Source organism: Rana temporaria, chromosome 1 (assembly GCF_905171775.1).
Source record: "Rana temporaria chromosome 1, aRanTem1.1, whole genome shotgun sequence".
Classification (NCBI taxonomy): domain Eukaryota; kingdom Metazoa; phylum Chordata; class Amphibia; order Anura; family Ranidae; genus Rana; species Rana temporaria.
In genome coordinates, this window is record NC_053489.1 from 252,033,288 (window position 1) to 252,059,590 (window position 26,303).

General features: G+C 47.2%; 2 non-coding genes across 2 annotated transcripts; both read left to right on the forward strand.

Moving 5' to 3' along the window:
- The first annotated feature begins 24,246 nt into the window (after positions 1-24,246).
- Positions 24,247-24,405, forward strand: LOC120925691. The gene has a single exon (XR_005746901.1). It is a non-coding gene; the product is annotated as a U1 spliceosomal RNA (small nuclear RNA).
- Positions 24,406-25,582: 1,177 nt separating this feature from the next.
- Positions 25,583-25,741, forward strand: LOC120925702. The gene has a single exon (XR_005746907.1). It is a non-coding gene; the product is annotated as a U1 spliceosomal RNA (small nuclear RNA).
- The last annotated feature ends 562 nt before the right edge of the window (positions 25,742-26,303 follow it).

Consider the following 26,303-nt stretch of genomic DNA (forward strand, 5'->3'; position numbering starts at 1 on the left):
ACAAGACCTCTTCCCGACAACCCTTGCCGTTGGTTGTCGGGGTCTGCGGGCGGGGGCTTATAGGAATCTGGGAGTCCCCTCAAATAAGGGGGCCCCCAGATACCGGCCCCCCACCCTAAGTGAATGGATATGGGGTACATCGTACCCCTACCCATTCACCTGTAGGCAAAAAGTAAAAGTTATTAAACACACAACACAAGGGTTTTTAAAATAATTTATTATTCTGCTCCGGAGGCCCCCCCTGTCTTCTTTATTAGCTCTATTACCAGGGGGGGCTTCTTCTTCCACTCTCCGGGGGTCTTCTTCCACTCTCCGGGGGGGGTTTCTTCTTCCGCTCTCCGGGGGGGCTTCTCCGCTCTCCGGGGGTCTTCTTCTATCTTCTCCCCTCTTCCGCTGTTGACTCGGCGAACCCCGGTTCTTCTCCAGCTGTCCGGTGCCTTCTTCTTCAGCGCTGGCTGCCTGCTATCTTTGTGTGTTAGCTCAATTTCTAACAGGCAGCCGGCGCGGTCTTCTGTGACGTCAGGGTCTTCTCTTCTGTTCTTCTCCCCTCTTCCGATGTTGCCTCGTCGCCTCTTGTCGCTGTAATGATGGAAGCGCGCCTTGCATCCCATTTATATAGGCATCACCGTCCCATCATGCTCCGGTAGGTACCCACGTGGTGGGTGCCTACCCACGTGCACCCACCACGTGGGTACCTGCCGGAGCATGATGGGACGGTGATGCCTATATAAATGGGATGCAAGGCGCGCTTCCATCGACGTAGGGGGGTCTCCTTACAACCCATACCAGACCTAAGGGCCTGGTATGCTCCTGGGGGGGAACCCATGCCGGTTTTGTTTTTACAAATTGCCGTGGAGTTCTCCCTCGGGAATGCATACCAAATGCCGTCGCTGGAATGGGCTTTTACATGGTGTGACTAGTTTACACTTTGTAACACCAGCCCTAGTTTTACACTTGCAAACTAAAACTTACGGCGAAAAAACGAGGCTGGAAAGCTTTGTGGATCGCCTTAAGTGCTAATTTGCATACTAGAAGCGGCATTTCGACTCGAAATGCCCCCAGCGGCGGATGCGGTACTGCATCCTAAGATTCGGCAGTGTAATTCAATTACACATGCCGGATCTTCTGCCTAACTTTGGAAAACTGCTTCTGTGGATCAGTTCCAAAGTTAGGACAAGGGATACGATGGAGTAACAGCAGTTACTCCGTCGTATCTCTTTTGTGGATCTGGCCCATTATACTTAAATATCTTTTTTCCTGTTTATTTATAAGTGATCACATACCCTCTGTTCACAGCTGCATAAGAAACTCAGGAGAAATGGGAACACACTGATCTTCCCAGAGAATAACTGTGCAGGGTGGGGGAAGTGGCAGGAGAAGTCTGATCATTGGAGGAAAGCAGGCTCTGCAGTGTTGTCAGTTTTCTACTGGGAAAGCAGAGGGACTGGTAGGGATTTCACACAAAGGAAGGAATACAAAGAGAATCGGACACTTTTTCATACAAGTACATGGCACAGCAGGCGCATATCAGGAAGATGAAATGTTGGGTTTACATACTCTTTAAGGATTTTAAAAGTTTTTAAATGGCTCTTGAGTGTCTACAGCTTATGTTTCTAAATAATCTGTATGTAAAAGAGGCACCTAAAAATGTTTCCACGATTGACGACCTTGCTATATATTTTTTTAATAGCCCACCCACCCAACTGCTTCAAAGATCTTCTAGGGCAAGGGACAGGAAGGGTTAAGCACAACACTGTCCTCCAGAAAGGCTTGCTACATGTGGCAGTATTTTCTCTTGTAAATCCATGGGTGTGCTGATGTACTCACACTGTTCTCCTTGCTCACTGCTGCTCCTTAGGCGGGATTCCTTTCAAACCGCACTGCTGTCAGAATCCTCCCAAACTAGTCCAAGCTCCAGCCTGGAGGGAGGCTTCCCTCTTAAAGAGGAGGTCCAGGGAAAAAAAAAATATATATATACTACAGCTGCTGGCTTTTAATAAATGGACACTTATCTGTCCTGCTGTCCCTCGATGTCGGCAGTAGGGTTCCCAGCGTGAAGCCGAAAGGCTACACTGCCACCGCCATTGCAGGTAAGGGAACTCAGCAGTGTAGCCTTTTGGCTTCACGCTGGGAACCCTACTGCACATGTGCGAGGCCCCACTCCTCTCTCCTATTAGGGAGGAGGAGGAGGGAGCCCCGCGGTGATGTCGCTGTCGTGTCACGGCCGCGGCCGGACTCCCGGAAGTGGGAAAGGATACCTGTCAAAGACAGGTACCCTCCCCCCCTCCCCCGAAAGGTGCCAATTGTGGCACCGCAGGGGGGGGAGGAATCCGATGAGTGGAAGTTCCACTTTAGGGTGGAGCTCTGCTTTAAGCCACTGACAGTCTCCTCAGCACTCCATCTTCCACTCAACTCCCTTGCTGGCATGACTCATCATATTTAATCATATTTATCTCAGCCACCCTGCCAGGCCCACTGTCTGGGGATTGGCCAAGCTCCCCTAAGTGTCCAGCAGGGAACACACCATCCAACACACCCAGAATTGTTGGACGGAAGCAAAACCCATCAAAACTCCTTAAAGTGGAAGTAAACTTCCATCGATTGTTTGTATCTACAGGTAAGCCTATAATAAGGCTTACCTATAAGCGCTGTAAATATCTCCTAAGGCCCCGTACACACGAGAGGATCGATCCGCTGGAATTGATCCGCGGACCGGTTTCAGCGGATAGATCCCCTAGTGTGTACGATCCAGCGGATATTTTTCCGCGGGTATTTTCCCCGGCGATGGATTTCCAGCGGATCAAAATTTCTTAACATGCTAAGAAATCGATACGCTGGAATCCAGTCCAGCGGATTGATCCGATGGTCTGTACAGACTCACCGGATCAATCCGTCCGAATCCATCCCTCGCATGCGTCGTAATGATTCGACGCATGCGTGGAAGTCCTTATATTACAGCATCGCGCACGTCGCCGCTTCATCATCGTGGCGACGGCGCGACACGTCACCGCGGAGGGAATTCCGTGGGGATTTTGATCTCATGGTTAGTACAACCATGAGATCAAAATCCGCCAGAGGATTTATCCGCGGAAACGGACCTCCGGACCATTTCCACGGATCGATCCTCTCGTGTGTACTAGGCATAAGCGTGCACCGTTTAGGAGATATTTACTGCATATGCAGCCGATGGCGTCATCAGTGTATGTGCTCTTAAGACACGGTCAACCATGCTGTTTCTTCAGAGCCCTGTGCTGTGACCGGTGGCTCCTGCGTGCAGTCGTACAGAAGTGATGTCACGTGGCTTCGGCCAGTCACAGTGCCGGAGCATCCAGAACCAGAAGGAAGATGGACGAAGATGAATGCGGCCTGCAGCAGGGACAATGAGGGCTTTGCTTGCAGGTAAGTTTCACATAATGTGCTAGTATGCAATGTACATTATGCCTTTACTTTACAGGTCAGGGAAAACAAAAAAAAAGGCAGCACTTTACTTCCTCTTTAAGCCTAGGTTCACATTGGAGCGATTTGGCATGCAATCTGAGAGATCATATCACATGACAAGTTGCAGCCTATTGGAGACAATGACACTGTTCCAATTGGTGTGAGCCCGGAGGCAGGTGATCCAATAGGGCTTAGACGAACCATCGGGGATCTGGGTGACCGAACACTGACAGGTTGTATGTTGCAAACTGTCAGTCGGTGACCCCAAAGCTAAGAAGTCTACCTGAGGTTGATTCAGGCAAGTTACAGACTGGGAGGATTCGCTCTACTATTCATGTTCTCAAGTACTAGGCCTGTGGCAGAGGTCTCGTCACTAAATCTTAATCCGATCCTATTAGAGCTAAGTCTGTGGCAGAGACTTGTTCCTTGACAGAAGTTCTCTGTGACGCTCTGGCTGCCAGGCCTGTGAGAGGGACCTGTCCACGGGCACTTTACCCACTTCGGCTGAAGTGGCGACGAAATAAGAGTTGCTATTGGAAGTAGGACTGCTTCCGTTTATCCATAAGCCTGAATCTGCATGTTCTTCTTTCACCAACCTACTTCTATCTACCTCTGTTGGATTGTTGGTCATATTGGACCAGTAATAAAGCATTGAAAACGTCACCCTGCTATCTGGACATTCCGTTACTGTTTCACACCATCATCATCATCCCTAGACACATCATAGAGGTAATATAATTATGCCGATCCCAAACCTAACCAGCGGCTTCTGAGGGGGTAGCGCTACAGGTGCGACACCGATTTTGCGGCACTGCACCGATTTGCAAAAGTAGTTCCTGTAATACTTTTGCCGATTTCAGGTGTGACTTCAATATACATCTGTGTGGCTTCATGCACAGATGTCTATCAGGTAGCACCTGAAATCACACTGACCTTGCTACTTTGAAATCGCACTACTTCAAGTGAAGTGGGCGCTATTTCAAAGTAGCATCAATGTGAACCAGGGCTTAGGGCTAAATCACATGGATTGCTTTTCAGAAGGACATTTTGCAGGTGGTGAGGAGGCAATATGTTACCTCATCACAGCCTGTTTTAAATCTTAAAATGACAACCCACCATGCTACAACCACATGCATTGCATGTAGTTGCAGGACAATTAGGATATGGCCTCATTCATTTGCGTCTTGTTCAGCAACAGTTCTACCCCTCAAATGTGACATGCCATGTGGCATATGTACAGCCCTGAACAGCTGAATTTCAGATTTTCCATGCCCCATATGAGGACCGTGTTTACTTGCATTGGCAAATTTGGCATGTAATTTTTTTTTGGGGGGGGGCGGATATCCAGTTTTTATGGGCACCCAGCGCCCACTTCCTCCCCAGGCTCCGCGGTGCCGGAAGGAAGTTCACCTCTCCCGCCTCCTTCTCTGCAATCTTCTGGAACACGTCGCAGGTCGCAGAAGATTGCCCGACTATTCACAGCGTGCAGTGCGACTCGCTCATGCACAGTGCGCGCCCGGCTGTGAAGCCTGCATCACTGGACCGTGGGACAGGTGAGTGTCTGATTATTAAAAGTCAGCAGTTGGTAGCTGCTGACTTTTAAATGGGTGGAGCTCCACTTTAAGGTACAAAAAACATCTACAATGTACATGAGAGAAGCAGCCCTCTCTGCTCTCTCTAACCTCATTGGACAGAGAGGCAGCAGCGTGAGCCATTGGCTCAATCACAGTCAGTGAGGAGCCAGCGGGGGGCGGGGCTGAGCTGCGCTCTGTGTGTCAATGGACACAAAACGCCACTCTGGAGTGAGCCATTAGGAGCTTCCTATGGGGGCACTCAGCAGGGTAAGGAGCCAGGAGCGCTGGTGGGGGAACCCCAGAGGATGACCGGGGCTGCTCTGTATAAAACCATTGCACAGAGCAGGTAAGTATAAAGGGCCAGATTCACAGAAAAAGTACGCTGGAGTATCTGCTGATACTCCGGCGTACTTTCAAATTTGCCGCGTCGTATCTTCAGTTTGAATTCTCAAACCAAGATACGGCTTCTGGCTTCGATCTGACAGGCGTACGGCTTCGTACGCCTTTGGATCGTAGGTGTAATACTTCGGCGCCCGCTGAGTGAAGTTCGCGTAGTTTTCCGCGTCGGGTATGCTAATTAGCTGTTTACGGCGATCCACGAAGGTACGCGCGGTCGTCGCATTCTCTTACGTCGTCGCTAGTCGGCTTTTCCCGGGGTAAAGTTACGGCTACTATTTCGTGGCTTATATTTAGACTAGCCATGTTAAAGTATTTTAAAGTATTTTTTTTGGGCGTAAGTCATCCGTGAATAGGAAAGGACGTAACGCACGTCGCCGTTCAAAAGGTTACGTCAGTGCGACGTCATTTCGCGCAAAGCACGGTGGGAAATTTCAAAACGGAGCATGCGCAGTACGTTCGGCATGGGAACGCGCCTAATTTAAATGATACATGCCCCATTTGAATTAGGCATGCTTGCGCCGGACGGATTTACGATACGCCGCCGCAAGTTTACAGGCAAGTGCTTTGTGAATCAAGCACTTGCCTGTAAAACTTGCGGCGGTGTAACGTAAATGCGATATGTTACGCCGCCGCAATTCTATGTGAATCTGGCCCAAAATGTTTTTTTATTAAAAAAAATGCCTTCAGAATCACTTAAATACTGAATGTACTTCAGCGAAAATAAACATTTGATTAAAAACAAACCAGCTATCGCATTGGTTCAACTCGCCCAATTATTCCCATGTATGCAAAATGAATTCATGCTGAGTTTTTATTTAAATACAGAGACATCCACAGGAAACATTATCTGAGCAGAATCAGCACTGATCAACTTCAGACATGACACCTCTCCTGTGGTTACTTTCCATTGTGTCTTTAGTACAATGTGTGTTACTTTTTATTTAGTTTACTTATTTGAACTAAGCTATAGGATGAATTATATAAAACAATGCAATATATATTTTTCAGATGTCACATCACAAGTCTCAATGATGGAGTCTGGTCCTGGGACTGTGAAGCCGTCAGGGACTCTGGAAATAACCTGTATAGTGACCGGAGCCTCCCTCACTGACAGATCTAACATGTATGGTGTGAACTGGGTCCGACAATCTGAAGGGAAACCGTTGGTGTGGTTGGGGGCAATATTTCATGATGCAACCACAGCTTATGCCAGCTCTCTTCAAGGACGGGTGACTCTGACTAGAGACACAAATAAAAGAGAAGTGTTTTTAAAACTCACTGGGATGAAACCTGAAGAATCCGCCACATATTATTGTGCAAGATACGCACAGCGTATAATGTACTCTAACAACACGTACATAAACTGATTGGGAATGTATGCAGAAATTATATTAGACCAGACCATAACCCAAATAATAATAATGACCCAGAGACAAACCGGAGTGGGGTAAACTTGACCGCAGGCCTTTATTACTGGTATTTAGTTTATTAACCATCTTTAACCAAATATATAAACGTTGTTATATAACACAAGAACACACATAACTTATTTATTCAAAACCATAATACCTTCATCAACCCAGCCAGCCACTATGACTCAGGTTGGAATCAACAATTTTTATAACCAACCCTTCTTGTTTATTAACCAAAACCAAGAGGGATACCCAATAATAATCAGGCTGCGACAAGGGAGGGGGGGGAGGGGGTTCACATATAGGGCTTCCTGCTGATCTGGTCACAGCAGGCTTGCTGTGACCCCTTTATATAGGCTCTTTTCTTTCCAGAACCTTCCTTGGTACCATGTGACCCTATCCCTGACACCTTACATTGGCTCCTAAGACTACCTGCTCCTGTACCTGATACCTGTACAAGGGGAGGGGCAAGGCCCCTGTTAAATCTTAGCCAATTAACCAACAGGTGAGGGGAGATGAAGGGAAGGAGAGGGGACCTAGAAATTCCCTTCTGCACCATTCCCATGAGCTCGGGGGACTTAAAAGTCCCCCTCACTGCCATGGGAATTTATGCAGAAATTATATTAGACCAGACCATAACCCAAATAATAATAATGACCCAGAGACAAACCGGAGTGGGGTAAACTTGGCCGCAGGCCTTTATTACTGGTATTTAGTTTATTAACCATATTTAACCAAATATATAAACATTGTTATATAACACAAGAATACACATAACTTATTTATTCAAAACCACAATACCTTCATCAACCCAGCCAGCCACTATGACTCAGGTTGGAATCAACGATTTTTATAACCAACCCCACTAGCCAGGATTGGAACAAGACCCGCCCAACCACCCCGCCTCGCAGCAAACTCCACCATTATCTGTAGGTCATTATTGAAGATATCGAGCCCGATATCTGAGAGATGGACACCATCTGATCTGAAAAGACCCCCCAACTCACCCTCTAACTCTAAGTGACGAAAGGACAACCCCCCCAACTGTGGGCATGAATTTTGCTATAGCCCTATTGATCCGCTTCCTAACTTTTTCAAAAGGGGAGCTCAGCCAAACCAATGGAGGTGACATTTCTGAGAAAACCAAATTTATACCTGGGAAAGACCCCTTAAACTGCATAATATAATATTTTATTTGAGAAAGTAAATCCAGGGTCTTAATACACCCTATGTCCTTCCCACCGAGGTGGAGAATTAGTATATCAAGTACCGGCATGGATCGGAACATGAAATTGAATTCTTGAAATAGATCACTCCACAACATACTCCTCCTGCCATGCCAAGAAATATTTTCCAGTGCCGGGTCGAAATTCAAGCTTCCGGAATAGATTAGTTGCAAAGCTCTCCTTTCGGCCCAAAAAATGAACGAGTGCCCTACGATTCAGACTGATAAAGCCTGACCTGTAGATAAATCAAAGATTAGGATGAATGTATAACTTGTATGCATCCGACTGCCATCTACCTATGCATTTAATGCTGCTAACGTCCATCCCCAACCTGGCGGCCTCCGTAGCAGCCCCAATACAAAAAAAGTGGGACGATAGCGTAATTTTTCAATATTTAACAAAACCAGGCAAACCACCTAGTGTCTATGCCCTAAATGGGCTGCATTTTAAACTATTTGGTGAACCTTCCTACATATAAAACATTATTAAGCACCACAAAAAGACACCAAAAAAAAAAGGGGAAAGGAGAAACCCCCTCCAACACACACACAAAAAAAAATACATACTAAAAAGTGGGAGAAAAAAAAAACAAAAAAAATGGAAAAAATAAAACAAAAAAAAGAGGGGGGGGGGAAAGGGGCTAGAAACCAAAAAAAAAAATATATATAAGAGAAAAAAAAAAAAAACAAAGAGGACGTGTATATGTCCATCTTCCATTTCTCCCCGTCTAAAGAAATGGGGGCAAAACAATCCAAAAAATTATATACTAGGCCTCACTGTCTCTAGAAAGCTATAGTTCTATTTTCTTGTCTTCCAGCCATCTTGCCACCTCCTCTGGAGCATCAAAAAAGAAAGTCCTACCCAGAGCTGTTACCCTCATTCGGGCCGGGTACAAAAGAGCATAAGTGACCTTATATTTTTGTAGAGTCCGTTTGATAGAGATAAACGCAGCTCTGCGTTTCTGTAGTTCAGGGGAAAAATCAGGGTATATTGAGACCCTTACTCCATTATATGTGATGTCTCCTAGCTCTCGAACTTTTTGAAGCATAGTCATTTTATCATTATAGTTGAGAAGCTTCAGTAGCATGGGCCTGGGGTACCCCCCTTGCTGAGGTGCTTTAAAGGGGACCCTGTGAGCCCTCTCTATAGAAAAAGATGATGATAAAGTACTAGCACCAAAGATTTCCCTGCACCATCCCTCCATAAAAACTATGGGATTTGGGCCTTCGCAACGCTCAGGGAGGCCTATCACTCTCACGTTGTTCCTACGGAGCCTGTTTTCCATTATGTCTAACTTAATTGCTTGGAGGCCTGTTTGCTCCTGAAGCCCCCTGAGTTCACCCTGAAGGGGATACAAGGCATCTTCTACAGCACTTAATCTTTCCTCCAATTCGTTAGTCCTTGCCACAGTCCTTTGCAGCTCTTGATTCATAGTTAACAGTTCCTCTTTAAGACTTATTAGCTGGTTATCAAAATTAACTATGTAGTCCTTACACGAGTTAACTGCACATAACACATCCCTTAATGTGGGTTCCTCCTCTGCGACTGCTGAGGGCGCAGGCATAGCAGATATTACCGGGTTTGCAGATGAAGTTACAGTTCCACAGATTTCTCCCCCCGGCCCTTTGGTACTCACATTTTTGCCGCTTGATGCGCTGGCTGTACTGGATGTGCTGGTTAATTTTGCCGCTGCTGGGCCCTGACTTCTTCTATCAGACACGGATCCCGTCTGTGGCTTGGCCTGTGATGTAGCAGGGGGGAGATGACCTTTTGCTGGTGAATTAGACGCTGTATGTGCAAATAACTTAGCCGCTGCTGCTGCCAGGTTGCTCTTAGCAGATCTGGTAGTTGACATCCCGTCCTGGAGCTGTTGGTCCTCAAGCCCCCGTTTTTTAGCTGTATTTGCTGTATTGGTCATGTTATGACTCTAGTTTTTTCTTTTCCCTTCACTCCTCTCCCCTCCTTAGGTTAAGCCCAGCCGTAGCGCCAATCTTCCGCCGCTATGTGGGAAATAAAAAAAAAAAAAAAAACCCTGCAAGGCTGCTAGGAGTAGTGCAGGCAAGGTTAAGGGGCAATTTACAGCCCTTATCACATCACCCTTGGGGCGGGGAATATAGCAGGCAGGGGATAATGCTGTGTTTTACTAGGTAATCAATCCTGGGCTGCTGAGCCAATGAGACCAATGGGTAAAGTACAAACCCCCTTATGTATATTTTTTTACTGTTAAATTATAGGCAGGAAGGTATGATAGTGAGTTATTATACCATATGGAAGTAAATTGGCTGCATGGGACTTTAAAAAAAAAACTTTAGCCACAATTCAGTGGTGACAAGCAGTATAGCAGTTAATGATAGAACGATTAGCCCACCGCCTACAAGGTCCCCCACTGTCCCCTGTTTTACCCAGAGTCCTGCTTCACAGTGGTGCACGGCTAGCCCCCCGAGTTCTCGCGGCACCCGAAATCTCGCGGGATTTCCAGGAGGCTCCGTGCGCTATGGGGCTTGCTTCTCCTGCTTCCAGGCAGGCATCCGAGCTCTCTCAGCGCCACAATCCGAGCCCCGCGTCTCCTCGCGATCTGCACCCACTCTCCAGGTAAGAAGAGGGGGGGGCGCAGCCACGCTAAACCAGGGGGAAGAAACTGAAAGAAAGAGCTGCAGCGCTCCGCAGGTCACAGACTGCTGGCGCAGCCGGGATCCGAGCACTGGTAAGGCTTCTGGTACTACCGTAGGGAGGGAGACGGTGCCGCCCGGGTCACTCAGGTCCTGTATCCATCAAGTAACGCTTGTGCTTCCAGGCGATATTAACGCACAGGGAGAGAGAGCAGACAGGGATAAACGCTTTTTTTTTGGGGGGGGGAGAGAAGGGGGGGGTTTGGGGGCTCTTATATTTTATTTATTTTTTTTGGCTTCTTTTTTTGGGCCCCTTTTTTTTTTTAATGAGTGGAATGGGAACAGAGAAACACATATATGTAACGGCACCTTGGCACTTTGGTAGCAGTCTACGTAACACTTAAGTAATAATATATTGTTATGCTTCCTCTCTAAAAGTCTTTTCAGGAGGGGGGAGGTTTACCTTCACGCTCTTAACACTAGGTGATTCACCAGAGAGGGGGGTAGCACCCCTTTTCTCCTTTTTTACATTACTAGAAGTGGAATGATTATAGAGAAACAAATACTTTTTGATGCCACTTTGGCAAATTGTTTTCAATATATAGGTGGTATGGGAAAAAATGTAGCAATGTTGATATGGGTTTTTTTTTTTTTTTATCTTCCCTTTTTTTTTCTTTTTTTTTAATGATCACTAATTATTGAGGACCCTCACCTCTACGTCTTAAACATTAGGGGACTTAAAGAGGGGGGTTGAACCTTTTTCCCCCTTTTTTTTTGGGGGGGGCTTTAATTTTTTTTTTCTTTTTTTTTTTTTGGTTTAATAGTGGGGAATGTCTACAGAGAAACAAATATTTTTTTTCTTCTTTTTTTTTATTTTATATGCCATTTAGGCAAAATGTATGTAATATCTAGGTAGCATTTGATAAAATGTAGTAATATAGGAATAATGCTGATTTGGGCTTTTTTCTTTTTCTTTTTTTTTCTTCTTCTCCGCTTTTTTATTAATTATTGAGGATGACTATGTTTATGTCTTAAACACTTAAATCACTAGGGGCTTCGACCTTCTTTTTTTTCTTTTTCCCCTGTTAGGGGCAAACATCTTTAGGGGGGGAGTCTAGTCTCTTCTTCTTTGAAGTAAACATCAACTACTAGAGTATCTTTCTCTTACCTTGGGGGGAGAGAGGGTGGGAGGGAATTGGACGAGTGTCTTAGTTGGGATGTGTGAGGGAGTGAGAAGGGAGGTCACAGGACAAGCCCCAAAGGGGAGCCTAGTTGGGCAGGGCGAGGGTGGGTTGGGAGGGAGGGATTAGGGTAGGAACTAGGGAGCGTGCATCACAAACATTAATGTCTTTGAAGTTACAGGAGAAGTGGACGGGAAGGGGCGAGCCAAGAGGAGGAAGGTTAGAGCCTGATCTGGGAGACTATACATCGGGGAGCAGGATAAATATAGATCTTTGCTACCGGAAGGGACTTGACTTGCGTGTCACTATATCTATATCCCCATATGCAGGATAAAACATTGGCTATTACCTCATGGAATGTAAGAGGTATGGGGGACCCAATTAAGAGGATATCGGCTATGTCACTCCTGGAGGGTGGAATGCCAGGACTCCTGTGCCTACAGGAGACACATTTGACTAGGGATACAGTCGCTCTGTTAAATAGCCGGAGATTTCAAGCCCAGTACCATTCGGTACACTCCTCCTATTCAAGGGGGGTGAGTGTACTGGTGGGGAGAGGAATAATGTTCTCTTGCATAAAATCCTGTATTGACGATCAGGGTCGGTATATATTCCTTTTTTGTTCAATTGAGAATAGACCATATATTCTGGCTAATATTTATATTCCACCCCCATTTAAGTTTGAGGTTCTATATAGGCTCCTTGAGTTTACGTCAGACAAAACCGGAGTCCCAGTGATAGCTGTTGGTGACTACAACGAGGTGCTGGATAGAAGCCTTGATAGATTCCCTCCTGGGAACAAATCTACCACTTTAAGTGAGGGCCGACTGGCAAGGTTCCTGGAGGAAATAGGGTTGAGGGACATATGGCGCACCTGCAACCCACGGACACGTCAATATTCGTGCTATTCTAGCTCTTACCGAACTCTTTCTATAATCGACATGGCGGTGGGTAGTGAGGAAATACTACCATTGGTAAAGGGGGTAGAGTATGGCCTCAGGGGGGTTTCGGACCTTTCCCCGCTGGTGCTGACAATCAAAATAGGGGTTAAGGCTCCCCGTAACGAGTGGAAAATAAACCCGGGCTGGCTTGAGTTGATTGGTGACTCGGGAGATCTGGTGCCTAGTTTGAAAGAGTACCTACAAATCAACACAGGGTCGGCACCGATGGGGGTGGTCTGGGACTCTTTGAAAGCTTTTCTAAGAGGCCTTTTGATCCAACAGGTAGCAAGAGTCAAAAGAGAAGGAAGAGAGCGAGAGGGTAAACTTGGATTGGAGGTGGCCCAAGCAGAAGTGAGGTTTATTGAGGAGCCTTTACCAACCAGGCAGGAAGAATGGCTGGGGAAGCAGCTGGAGTATAAAACGGTCATCATGAGGAAGTTAGAGAGCAAGAGAATATTACACAGGCAGTGTCAATTTGGTGAAGGGGAGAAAGTGGGCCGTATGCTATCGCTTTTGTGTAGAACTAACTCCCCTCCATCAAATGTTCCAGCAATAAGGACAGAAGGGGGAGAAATCTCGACCAATGGCCAAGCGGTGATAAACACGTTTTGCGAGTATTACAAAACGCTGTATAAATCCAAAAAAGGGGCGAGGAGTGGTGATATGGTAGATTTTTTTCAAGCAATAACAGTCCCCACTTTACCAGTTAAGGACATGCAAGACCTGGAGGCACCAATCACCCTAGAGGAAATAAAGCAAGCAGTGGCTGGTATGCCTAACCAGAAGTCCCCAGGCCCTGATGGGCTACCAATAGAGGTATATAGGCGATATGGGGAGGTATTACTACCAGAATTGCTTAGGACCTTGGAAGGGGCAGCAAGTGGGGGGGCACTTCCTAGCTCAATGTCGGAAGCGACCATAATTGTAATCCACAAGGAGGGGAAGGACCGACTGGACCCTTCATCCTACTGCCCAATATTGCTATTATGTACTGATGTAAAGATCTTGGCCAGAGTACTAGCGACTCGTTTAAATAGATGTATCAATCACTTAGTCCATCCAGACCAATCAGGTTTCATACCAGGTAGAGCAACTAGCACCAATATTAGAAGGCTATTTCTGAATTTACAGGCACCAATAGACAACGGGGGCTCTATAGCGGTGTTGTCACTTGACGCGGCAAAGGCCTTCGATAGCCTAGAATGGTCGTACTTATGGAAGGCGCTAGAAAATTTTGGTTTTGGACCTCTCTTTATCAACTGGGTTAGATTACTGTATAGGGAACCAAGAGCTAAAGTTAGAATAAACAATGAGTTGTCAGAAGTGTTCCATTTGGAAAGAGGGACGAGGCAGGGGTGCCCTCTGTCCCCCCTGTTGTTTGCCCTTGCCATGGAGCCCCTGGCTATTATGACCAGGACGAGGGCGGACATAAGGGGGTTCAGAAGACAGATGGGGGAGGACAGGATCGCATTATTTGCAGATGACGTTTTGTTCTTTCTAGGGGACGTGGAAACTTCACTAGATAGAGTGATGAAAATGGTTGGGGAATTTGGGCAGTTCTCAGGCCTTACTATCAATTGGGAAAAATCCGCCCTGTTACCATTGGACCCACTCGGTCCCCAGACATTTCCAGGAATCTCGCAATTAAGTGTGGTTACCAAATTAAAATATCTAGGGATCTGGGTTACGAAGGATGTCAGGCAATATGCAAATATTAATATCTCCCCACTTCTACTCAAATTAAAACAAAAATGTGATATATGGAAACGCCTACCGCTGTCGGTAGCAGGACGCTGTAACTTAATAAAAATGATATGGCAGCCACAGATACTATATCTGCTCCATAACTCTCCGATCTGGCTAGGGCAATCTTGGTTCAAAAAAATGGAGACGCTATTCAGAGATTTAATATGGAGGGGGGGTCAAGCCCGGATTAGCTTGAAAACATTACAACTGCCGGTAAAAGAGGGGGGCATGGCGGTTCCACACCCTAGATTATACTTTGTAGCCTTTTCCCAGCAGACAAATATTCCTGGACGTGTTTTAAAACCGTCCGCTGGAATCCTGCCCGCTCGGACATGTACGGTCGTCAGTACAGACCTACCGTACATGTCCGAGCGCCCGTCGTCCCTCGCATGCGTCGAATTACTTCGACGCATGCCTGGAAGCCTTTAAATGGCAGGCCCACCCACGTCGCCGCGTCATCGTCGCCGCGATGACGCGGACACGCCCCGCATAGTGTTTACGCACGGACTTCTGTACGATGGTTAGTACAACCATCGTACAGAAGCCCTCTGTACGCTTTCATCGTACATGTTTGCTCGTGTGTCCCGGGCCTAAGAGGCAGATTTTTTTGTTTATAAATGCCCGACTACAAAATTAGTGAGTAAAATACGGCAGACAGCAAAGGTTTTATTGGGGTATGCCGGGGGAACACAATTTTCCCCTTTATGGAACAATAAAAATTTACAGGAGGTGATGAACATAGAGAAACCAGGGGAATGGGAGAGACAGGGTATAACTCGGTTAATACACTTATTCGAGGGGGATACCATAAAACCATTTTCTGCATTGGTAAGGGAATATAACATCCCAAATAAGACATTTTATAAATATCTTCAGGTGCGCCATGCCATTCAATCACAATTTGCTTCACAGACACTTATATGGACCCAGATTCCCGCCCTCCTTAGATTAATTAACGCAAGAACAGCGAAAGGCCTAATTTCAGTAATGTACATCACTCTGGGGACTAAAGCAATAATCCGAGCGGGCCCCAATAAGAGCAGAGAAGGATGGGAAAGGGACGTCGGGACAGTAACCCCTGAACAGTGGGACAAGATCCTGCATCGAGGAGCTTTGGTCTCAATAGCTCCAGCGCAGAGATTGTCCCACCTGTTCTTATTGCACAGGGTGTACTATACTCCCCAAAAAAATTTCAAATTAGGGTGGAGGCAAAACAATGAATGCCCAAGATGTGGAGCGAAAGGAGATTTCCTAAATATGGTCTGGAGGTGCCAAAGCTCTACAGTTATTGGGTGGAGATAACTGAGAGGTTTAATAGGGTTTTTGGGTCTTCCCTCGACCCAGTGGCGTTGACCTGTCTGCTAGGATGTATGGAGGACAATCAAGTTCCACCTGGCAATCTGGAAGCAATATTAAGATGCCTTTTTCAGGCACGCAAGATAATAGCTCAAAATTGGCAAGCACATGTCCCCCCGTCCGTAGAAAATTGGGTAGCGACCATCAATCTAACCATTTCCAGCGAGAGAGTGACCTTTACCAGACAAGGGAACCATGGGAAATTTGTGAGACTCTGGGGACCTTGGATGAGGGATGTGGGAGATCCCTCATGAAGGGACATAGCGGCGAAGATGCCCTGGCTCATTGAGACGCCACCTCCCCTGGCAACAAGGGATATCTATAGTTTAACTGCCCAACCGTCTCCATAGCGGTGACCCCTGGGGGAGGGGCCTAGATAGAAGGCGCGCTAGCCAGATTTTTTTCGCCAATGACCCATGGAGGTAATGAGGTTAGCAGACTGACCCGCCCATTTCCTAAGCAAGGAAACGACGAGGGTGGCACGCTCCCTAGGATTGGGGGAGGGAGGAGGGAGGGGGGAGGGGAGGAGGAAGACACAAGGGAATAGACACAGGGGGGAAGAGTAAAAGGAAGTTGGCTCTCTGTTTATTGTCTTTTGTTTTCTTTTTTTTTTCCTTTTTTTTTCCTCTTCTTCCTCTTTTTTCTTTTGTGGGTTAACCACAATTGTATACTTTCTCAGCATGGCACAAGGTCGTTGTTTGATATACTATTGTTACTTTGTAATAATGAACCTGAACTGAACTGGTTAATCACTGAATCAAAAAAATAAAATAAAAATAAATGATATAAAAAAAACAAAAAAAACAGGCACTTGCGAAAAATGGTGGTAAATTGATAAGTGGTCAAGGGGAGGCCATCATTATGTATAAAAAACAACTCACCTCCCAAACCCCTAGCTTCCAAGAATTTCCCAACTAGGCCAACAGGACAGATAGGTGAATTCAGGAATGATTGCAACCTTAACTAAGAACCCTTACCAAACTGGTCCGTCTTAGATTTTGGGAGAAAAAGCGTGAGCCTGGAATCCTCCAGCCGTACATGCGCCAGGTGAAGACCGGAGCTGGACGTTTTCCTTGGGGAAATCAGCTCGGATATCCGAAAAGCCCCGAAAAATAGTAGTGAAAAAACAGACTGGAAAAGGGCTGCTTCATAATTCGAGAAACAGACCACATTCACAGCCGAGCACAGACCGGTAAGGATAGCCGGGGTAATGGCCCTTCTAGTGTCGGGGCGGAACAAACCTCTTCTATTCCCCTTAATGGCCTGTCGAACGTAGAAGAAGGAAGAGAATGCGGGGAAATTGTTTAATTTACCAAAAAATTACACACCCGACAGGGTCTTGTTGACCTGGGACCATGATAAGCCTTTAACCTCCCTGGCGGTATGATTCTTTCAGAAAAAACATGCTGAAAGCGGTACCATTATTTGCAAGGAAATTTGGCGTTTTATATTGTAGGTCTGTCATTTTTAGAAATAACTCACTTAAATCTGACCAAACAAGCTTCTAATAGGCATCCCGGGTATGACATTTTTTTTAAAACAAAATTATAAATTATAATATAATAAATAATTATAAATAATTATAACAAATAATAATATAATGTAATCAAATCAAAATCACTGAAATTTGCTCAGTTGCAGAATTGTTGCTGTCATTATTTTTATTTTTTTATGACGAATTTCCCCACAAATTGCTATCGCACAATTCTGCAAGTGATTATAATTTATTATCGCTGTTTTTTAGCTGATCTAAAACTATTTTTGACATAAAGGGACACTTTTGGTTGCTATGGACAATCTACAGTTTGCAGGGAGAAAGAAACGTTTTTATTATATAAAATGACATGCATGACACAGGACAGACCACTAGGGACAAGGGGGGTGTGTTTTTTTTACATACAGTACTGTAATCTATAAGATTACAGTATACTGTATGTATAGTGTTTGTTTACTTTTTTGAATTTGGCGCCGTTCTCCGTCCCCGTGCGTCGTAACGTCGCAGGGAACGGAGATCAGCGTCACACGGAGGCACTGTGTGAATCGAGCGAGGTCCTGCTCGCTCACACAGCGCGGTGGCATCGCTGGATCCAGGGACAAGGTAAGTAAAACTCCCTGTACATCCAGCGAGGCGAGCCCGAGTCTGACTCGGGGTTACCGATCCTAGCCCAAAAATCTCACCCCGAGTCAGACTCGGGAACACCGCCCAGGAGGTTAACCATAAGCCCATTTAAAAAGGACAAAACTAGGTGTTCAGAAAAGGCCGAACAATGTTCGCCCAACAGACCTAAATGAGCTAGCCATAGAAGCCAGACTGAAGAGTATGAAGCCAGTGTAGCGGGAGCGACGGAATTCACAATATTAGCGTGAACCAAGTCTAAATCAAGTCCCATAAGTGCGATGGACACTGGATCCCTTTCTCATACGCAGCTGGGAATAGAAACCTGAATCTTTCCATCTGCAAACGCGAAAGAGAGTCTGCAATGATATTCAACTTACCAGGTAAATAGCGAGCCTTGATCCATACATTCAAGCTTAGGCATTTAAATACAATGTACCGGATTAGAGAAATGACGGGAGGTGATTTAGAGGACAGGCAGTTTATTGCAAATAGGACCCCTTTATTATCGGTGCTGAAGAGGATTCTTTTATTCCTAAAATACTCACCCCCGACCTCCAAGGCAACCACGATAGGAAATAACTGCAAGATCACTATGTTTTTCAAGTGGCCCTTTTGACGCCAACTTGTATGCCACAGTGAAGCGCACCAGTGGGTTCTCCATACGGCTGAAAAACCCACTGATCCCGCTGCGTCTAAATAAAGAAAAATCCTGATCAGTTATGAACTCCGACTGAAAAATCGCTCTACCATTAAATTTGTCCAGAAATTGCGACCATACCAAAAGGTCCTCTCTAATATCCGAAGTGATCCTTATATGGGAGGTGGGAGATTTGAAACCAGAGATAGCCAAGTAAAGTCTCCTGGAAAATATCCGACCAACCGGAAGGACTCTGGACGCAAATGCCAAAAGGCCAAGCAATTTCTGTACCTCTTTCAAGATGACCTTCTTTCTCCTAATCAACATAAATATAGTATCCCTTAGCTGTGTGATTTTTTCGAATCCCATTGATAAGGTATCAATAGTGATTCCCAAGAAAACTAACCTTGTTGTGGGGAGTATTGTTTTTTCCTGGGCCAAAGGGATATTGAATGTCTTACAAATATCAAGGAAGGAATTCAGGACCCTTGAACAATCAGCAACTGAATGACCTAAAGAAAGGAAATCATCCAGGTAATGCAATATAGCAGGAACCCAAGTGCTTTTTGACTACCCATTCAAGGAATGTCGCAAATGCTTCAAAATAAGTGCAGGATAGCGAGCATCCCATTGGGAGGCAACGGTCAAAAAAGAAGCAGTCATCAAAAACGAAACCTAAGGAGTTAAATGATAAAGGGTTAATGGGCAACAAACGAAAAGCCGATTGGACATCAGTCTTCGCCAGAAGAGCACCCCGACCTCAAAAGCGTCTTCAAAAGAGGAATAGTGCACAGAGGACGATTCCTCGCTAATTTGGTAGTTCAGCGAGTCCCTTTTGGCGAAGACAGGTGATTTATTAATCTAAACGCCCCTGGCTCCTTCTTTGGAACAACCCCAAGGGGTGACACCCTGAAATTTTCAAAAGGGGGGTGAAAAAAGGGGCCCGAGATCATACTCTCCTGGAGCTCCTTAAAAATCTTATCCCTGACCACCCCAGGATATTCCACAGCTGACTTTAAGTTTTCTCATACCATACAACCTAGGCCTGGAAAAGGAGGAAGCAAAAAACCTTCATTAACTACTTGCCGACCTGCCGCCGTCATTCTACGGCAGCAGGTTGGCTCTCCTGCGCGAGAGCCCATCATACTACGTTGGCTCTCTCGCAGGCTACCAGGGGCGCGCGCGCCCCCCGCTCGCCCCCGACTCCCGTGCGCATGCCCGGCGGGCGCGAACGCCGCCGGGCACACGCGATCGCTCGTTACAGAGCGGGGACCGGGAGCTGTGTGTGTAAACACACAGCTCCCGGTCCTGTCAGGGGGGGAAACGCTGATCCTCTGTTCATACAATGTATGGACAGAAGATCAGTGATTTCCCCTAGTGAGGCCACCCCCCCACAGTAAGAACACACCCAGGGACATACTTAAAGCGGTGGTTCCGCGGGATATCGTTTTTTTTTTTCTGTAATCTACAGGACATACCTCTACTCCCGCACTAACAGGGTGTCCAAGTCCTTAGGCCGGCCGAAGCGATGTAATACAGTAAATTAGATGTTATATTCCTAGGCGATGGACGTTTCCATCTTACCTGTGGGCGCTGTGAAGCCGACAGGGTCTTCTTCCGGGATAGGGCGAATGCTGGCCTCCCAGCATTCACCGCTCGATCCCGCGCATGTGCAGTGTTGACGGCGAGCGTCGCCGTCAACACTACACGGTTGCCAAAGCAACGGCCGGCGTACTCACGTGACCGGCGAGATCTCGCGCGATTTGAGCACAGCGCGTCTCCAGAGGAGTCTCTGAAGCTGATTGACATGACGGGGGAGAATGGCCTTACACGCCCATTCCCCGCGGGGGATTTTGAGTGACAGGTCGGAAACAGCTCCGAAAAAGGGGTAAGGAGCACTTAAAAAAAAAAAAAAAAATCGTTTGGTTACTGTCTATGCCTAGCATTGGCATATACAGAATGTGTAAACTGAGGGTGAACCACCGCTTTAACCCCTTCCCCGCCCCCTAGTGTTAACCCCTTCACTGCCAGTGGCATTTTTATAGTAATCCAATGCATTTTTATAGCACTGATCGCTATAAAAATGCCAATGGTCCCAAAAATGTGTCAAAAGTGTCCGAAGTGTCCGCCATAATGTCGCAGTACCAAAAAAAAACGCTGATCGCCGCCATTACCAGTAAAAAAAAAATATTAATAAAAATGCCATAAAAATACCCCCTATTTTTTAAACGCTATAACTTTTGCGCAAACCAATCAATAAATGCTTATTATGATTTTTGTTAACGATAAATATGTAGAAGAATCAGCCTAAACTGAGGAAAAAAACGTTTTTTTTATATATTTTTGGGGGATATTTATTACAGCAAAAAGTAAAAAATTATTCATTTTTTTCAAAATTATCGCTCTATTTTTGTTTATAGCGCAAAAACTAAAAACCGCAGAGGTGATCAAATACCACCAAAAAAAAGCTCTATTTGTGGGAAAAAAAGGACGCCAATTTTGTTTGGGAGCCACCTCGCACGACCGCGCAATTGTCAGTTCAAGCGACGCAGTGCCGAATCGCAAAACGTACTCTGGTCTTTGACCAGCAATATGGTCCGGGGGTTAAGTGGTTAAACCCCTGGAAGAGAAGCAGTGCCATCTGCCTGTCTGTGTATGACTGAAGCCATGGGAGCATTTCTGGCAATCTCACCGGGGATGGAGCTTTTTGAAAAGGGTCCCTACTTTGTGGCTGGTTGGCATTAGCAACAGGGTGAGCCCCTGCGCAGAATGCGCATTCGTGCCTATATCTGCAAGACCCTGTAAATCTGCATTGGGAATCATTAAATGAGAAACACACCCCTTTCCTGTATGCGTTAGCTGGTGTAGGAGAGGCGGGCTGCTGTTTGGCAATAAATGTCCTCTGTGGGAGAAAAAGATTGAGCCATAACCCCCTGTCCTTTGATCCCCATGCCAAACTGGGATGAACAGACAATTTCTGTCTGAAAGACTCGTCATACACAAACCAAGAAAGCCCTCCAAAGTTCTTATAGGCTTCTAAAACGATGTCCAGGTGTTGCAACAAACCGACACTTTTCTCAGGACATTTCTCACAAATAATGCTTGAATAAATTAGCCAATTGTTGAAACTCCTGGACCACGGCCTGCGTCTATCCTCCTCTTTATCCTCCTTCTTGTCATTTTTGAACAAAAATTCTCTCGATGAGGGAAGAAGGGACAACAAGTCCACATAATTCCCTTTGAACAATTTTTTCTTTTACAGCGGAGGGTAAGTGATATCCCAATGGTGATAAAGTACATGGCAGAGCCTCCCTGGCACATGTCTCAGGAACATTAGCAGGAATATCTGAACTAAAACCTGGGGAAAAAGACAGCCCAGGGATCACTGCAGAAACACTGCCGTACGACCCCAGGTTGTCCTGAGCCTCAGGTGGAGCCCATACTGTAGCAGCAGTAGTAGCAGAGGCCATACCAGTACCCTGCACACTATGTTTCATACCAGCAATCAAAGAAGAAAGTGAAGCAGTTAGAGAGTACAACAAATGCACCTGAGTTACATTCTCATTACCTGGAGCTGTTGCAGGAGCCACCTGAGAGCACACAACAGGGATTTGCTGTGCCTCTAACGATGAGTAGGTGCTGGGGGCAGGAAGGAATTCCCTGTTCCCAGGAGAGCCGCTGTGCTGTCCCATGCTGCTGCCCGGACCGACCAGTCGACCGGATTCCCAGGATGAGGCAGCAGCTGTTGCAGGGTAGGGAGCAGGACCTTGAGGTGGAGATGACCTGCATCCTGCCGGCCGACCACCGGGGGCACGTCGGGAGTGCCGCTGGATCCCCCTTCGCCGACCGCTGCGCTGAGGGCGGCCCTGGCTGTTCTTACGAGAGGGAGGGAGACTCTGGAGGGCAGAGGGGGCGGCCTTGGCAGATGAGGGAGTCTTTCTTCTTTGAGACCTTCTCCTCTTGGTTGGGGAATGGGCTGAGTCAAGGATGGGCTCCGGGACTGAGAGGGGGAGCTCGGGAGCCCGCCCACCAATAGGAGAGCTGAATGGCGGCGTGGCCACGCTCACATCAACTCCTGACTGATAAGAAACGTTTAAGTCCAGCAGGCGGGGAATGGTATAAGATGTATCTTTCGAAGAGGGGGGAGGGGCTGCAAAGGCAGAGTAAGCTGTCATACCTAGTTCCTCCCCGGAGGCATGCCCCACGTCTTGAAGTCTGAGACAGCGACAAGCAATACTGCATCCAGGATTCCCCATCCTCAGCCCCAGCCCGTTCCAGGAGGCGACGGACCAAGCTCTTCATGACACTGGAGACAAAGGAGAAGAACACAGGAGTTCACAGGTAGGGCTTCCTGCTGATCTGGTCCCTTTATATAGGCTCTTTCCTTTCCAGAACCTTCCTTGGTACCATGTGACCCTATCCCTGACCTTACATTGGCTCCTAAGACTACCTGCTCCTGTACCTGATACCTGTACAAGGGGAGGGGCAAGGCCCCTGTTAAATCTTAGCAAATTAACCAACAGGTGAGGGGAGATGAAGGGAAGGAGAGGGGACCTAGAAACTCCCTTCTGCACCATTCCCATGAGCTCGGGTGACTTAAAACAATCCCCCTCACTGCCATTACATTTGAAAAATACATGGTTATAGAGGAGCTTAAAGCGGGGGTTCACCCTTAGAGGGCACTTTTCCCCCTTAGATTCCTGCTCGTTATTACTAGGGGAATCGGCTATTTATTTTAAAATATGTGCAGTACTTACCCGTTTACGAGACGCATCCTCTCCGTCGCTTCCGGGTATGGGCTTCGGGAATGGGCGTTCCTTCTTGATTGACAGGTTTCCGAGAGGCTTCCGACGGTCGCATCCATCGCGTCACGATTTTCCGAAAGAAGCCGAACGTCGGTGCGCAGGCGCAGTATAGAGCCGCACCGACGTTCGGCTTCTTTCGGCTACGAGTGACGCGACGGATGCGACCGTCGGAAGCCTCTCGGAAGGCTGTCACTCAAGAAGGAACGCCCGCTCCCGAAGACCCATACCCGGAAGCGACGGAAGAAGATGCAGCTCGAAAACGGGTAAGTACTGCTTATATTTTAATATAAATAGCCGATTCCCCTAGACCGAACGAGCAGGAAGCTAAGGGGAGATTTTTTTTTTTTTTTTAAATGGGTGAACTCCCGCTTTAAATTATAACCAAAGGCAAATGTATTTATTTTTAGTTTTGGATAGAATGCAGATGGTTCAGAACATCTATTATGTTATTATTGCTGTCTGTGCCCCTGTTAGGGAGAATTACCCTCTTTATTTGTCCTGTTTACCATTATCATTGAAAGTGAAAGTAAAAGAAAATCCCACATTTTGGACTGTCCCCAGAAAAGTTTTTGAGGGGAAATCTTCCAATGGAGACACTAGCTCTGGTGACCTGGGGGTCCCCAATGGATTCCCTTATTTGACAGGAATTTCCTCTTACTTCCTGTTTGGCCATGGGATAGGAAGTGAAGGTAAATCTCCCCAATGAGACACAGATGGCAAAAAAATCTGACTGGGGTTATAACCATCCCTTACTCTATCCAAAATGGAAAAACAGATTTAAACTGTGCTATATTTGTTTAAATATACTTACTTGGCAGGGGAGACACCATGATCATGAAGGTGGTTCTCCCAGGGCGAGGCACGGCTATTGCACACTCTAGGCCGTGCTGATCATGGTTGTCTTCCCTGCCGCTTCTCGGCCTTTTGGCTGGGACTGGGTGTGGTATCTGTCCTTATCAGTTGTCAGCGGAGCGCTGAAGCACCTCCTACATGGGGAGGGTGGATGCAATCCAATGACGTCATTGCACCTGTAAGGATGGTTTCAGCAGGGACTACGCTGTGCTGCCCGACAGAATACTGGGGGCCGGCCCATGGTTGAGTCTGAGCCATCTGGAAGGGTACTCCTGGTGAGGATGGGTGCTGCGCTTGGTCTTTTTGCCGAGTTCTAGTCTGGCCTTCTGGCTGGCTGGTGTAAGTGCTATCTCTGTCAGCGATCCGGTTGGAGGAGCTGGTAATGCCCTGTGGTAGGACGGGGTAGAGCCATGAAAATCCGCTGGGTTGACGGAGGGTCTGGAGGGGCTAGTATTGGTGGAGGCTGTTACCTGAGCGGCAGTTCTCCCCAAGAAAACCTTGAAGGGCTCTCTAGCCGGCAGGGGTGGAGGGCTGCACTGGCCGGTCGGGGGGTCGGATATGGAACAAAAAGCCTATGGTGCATGTGCCCCTGGAGTGGCAGTCCAGGGGTATCTGAAGATCACTGTGTGTGAGGGACACATTGATTTAAGATACCACGGTCACTGCACCAGATACACGCTTTTTTAGCACCTGCCTCCTGGGCCGGGCCTTTTGGCTAGGACCGGAGGAATTTTTTATTCCTGGCCGGAGGGCCTGGTCATTGTTTCACCACAATGGCCACTTCTTTCACTCTCCTCTCCACTATCCCTTCCCCCACTTTATTTTATTTAAGCCTGTGTTTGTCACTTTTTTGTCTTTTTTTGTTGTGCACGTTTTGTCACTGTGTGATCAGTAGGGTGCGGGTCCTCGGGCCAGCCCTGAACGTCTTGGGAGTGGGTGGACATGGCCTTCTGGCTTAGTTCGCCTGCTCTCATGGGGTCTCCCTTCGGGGGAGCCCCACCTAGTACTGGGAGGGTTCTGTTTCGGCAGTCCCTCCGAGGAAGTTGGGTCCGTGTCGGCTTCGGTTGCTCGGACCACGGTACCTCAGTCCCCGTCTGGAGCCTAACGCCCCGGGGGATCAGGGTTTGGGTCCCTCTTCACAGGAGGACCACTTGACGTTGCACCCGTCTGCACGTTTTTGTGAACACTCTTTATGTGTGTGCACATTTTTTCTGCACCGGGTGGAGTTTTTTGGGTGTGTTCACACGCCATAGGCTTTTCAAAAAAAAAATATATATTTGTTTAAATATACTTACTTGGCAGGGGAGACACCATGATCATGAAGGTGGTTCTCCCAGGGCGAGGCACGGCTATTGCACACTCTAGGCCGTGCTGATCGTGGTTGTCTTCCCTGCCTCTTCTCGGCCTTTTGGCTGGGACTGGGTGTGGTATCTGTCCTTATCAGTTGTCAGCGGAGCGCTGAAGCACCTCCTACATGGGGAGGGTGGATGCAATCCAATGACGTCATTGCACCTGGAAGGATGGTTTCAGCAGGGACTACGCTGTGCTGCCCGACAGAATACTGGGGGCCGGCCCATGGTTGAGTCTGAGCCATCTGGAAGGGTGCTCCTGGTGAGGATGGGTGCTGCGCTTGGTCTTTTTGCCGAGTTCTAGTCTGGCCTTCTGGCTGGCTGGTGTAAGTGCTATCTCTGTCAGCGATCCGGTTGGAGGAGCTGGTAATGCCCTGTGGTAGGACGGGGTAGAGCCATGCAAATCCGCTGGGTTGACGGAGGGTCTGGAGGGGCTAGTATTGGTGGAGGCTGTTACCTGAGCGGCAGTTCTCCCCAAGAAAACCTTGAAGGGCTCTCTAGCCGACAGGGGTGGAGGGCTGCACTGGCCGGTCGGGGGGTCGGATATGGAACGAAAAGCCTATGGTGCATGTGCCCCTGGAGTGGCAGTCCAGGGGTATCTGAAGATCACTGTGTGTGAGGGACACATTGATTTAAGATACCACGGTCACTGCACCAGA